This window comes from Notolepis coatsorum (genome assembly GCF_963971535.1).
Source record: "Notolepis coatsorum genome assembly, chromosome: 4".
In the NCBI taxonomy this organism is placed as follows: domain Eukaryota; kingdom Metazoa; phylum Chordata; class Actinopteri; order Aulopiformes; family Paralepididae; genus Notolepis; species Notolepis coatsorum.
In genome coordinates, this window is record NC_140168.1 from 8597408 (window position 1) to 8598812 (window position 1405).

Here is a 1405-nt window from a genome sequence, read left to right on the forward strand (position 1 = left end):
CTACCCCCGCTCTCTCCTTCATACCAGCGGCCATCAGTCTACAACAGTGGGCAGGGACTGCTGCCAGACATCCAACTATAACTACTAGGAACCTAAAAAGGACAATAACACCACCTTATGCATACTGCACCGTATGTGAATACTGTATACTTCAGTTAGTTCATTATATTGATTTGTTATAATGCAGCCTTTATCAACTATGCACAAAAACTCATCACTTTTTTTTTTACTGTCCATTCTTTTATTATTTTAGCCTATTTTAAACTGCACTTTTGAATCTAATCTATTCTATTTTATTATTTATATTACTGAAGAACTGTGATTTGCCTTACCTTGCTCGCTTATGCCTGTATTTTTTTTACTGTTGTGAAGCACTTTGAACTGCAACCCCTGTATGAAAAGTGCTATACAATTTTTTTTTTATTATATTGTCTCTACACCGTTTGTTTTTACTACCTGTACCCCCCCCCCCCCCCATGCTGCTATGATGCCTGAATTTCCCCAAGGGGATCAATAAAGGAATATCTTATCTTACATACCAAAAGCCATGTGTATCATGTCAGAAATCAAAGGCAAAGCCACTTGATTCGTCCACATTTTGCGACACAAGATGAGGTGTTTCTGTCAATGGAGAAAATGGACGACATCTCCTCCGTTTTGGACTGGTGGTCCGAGTCTATAGTGTTAACTAAGATGAATGAACTGGATCGGTACCCGGCATCAGACGGAACTCAGGATCAGTATCGGACATCATGAAAGTGGTGTTGGTGCATCGTTAGCCTAAACTGAGGGTAGGGCTTTCAATTCGAATCTCAATTCGGCTTTGCACGATCATGAAAACAAGAAAATCGAGATAAGACCATCATTGTGCCGAGTTGCTCTCATCTCGTCTTGTGTTGTAAATGCAGCGCACCCTCCCTTCACAGCGGGGTGCTCCTCCGCCCCCCCCCCCCCCCCCCCCAAGCCCAAGCAGTAGTTTCAGCCGGTGTTAAGAGGGAGGAGGGAGAGGCGGCGCGTTTCTCCAGTTATTTTCAGACGTCTTTGGTAACTCGTAGAAGAGGACAGAAAGGCAGCCTTTGGTAAAAGCAAATTCCGTCGTCGTCGTCGTCACATGATGTTCTCAAATCAATGGGTAATCGTGTTTAATAATCGTGATTTCAATATCAATCAAAAAAAATAATCATGGCTATGGCTTTTGCCATAATCGAGCAGCCCCCTACTGAAGAGTAAGAGTCATTCATTCGCTATCGCACGACGACATCATGCTCAACCCCCCCCCCCCCCCCGCCTCCCCCCCCAAGACATGAGGAAATGATCTGCCAAAAAAAATAATAATAAAAAAAAAACACACTCTGGTTGGGACATGTTTTATATAAATAATAATTAAAAAATATTCATTGGGAGA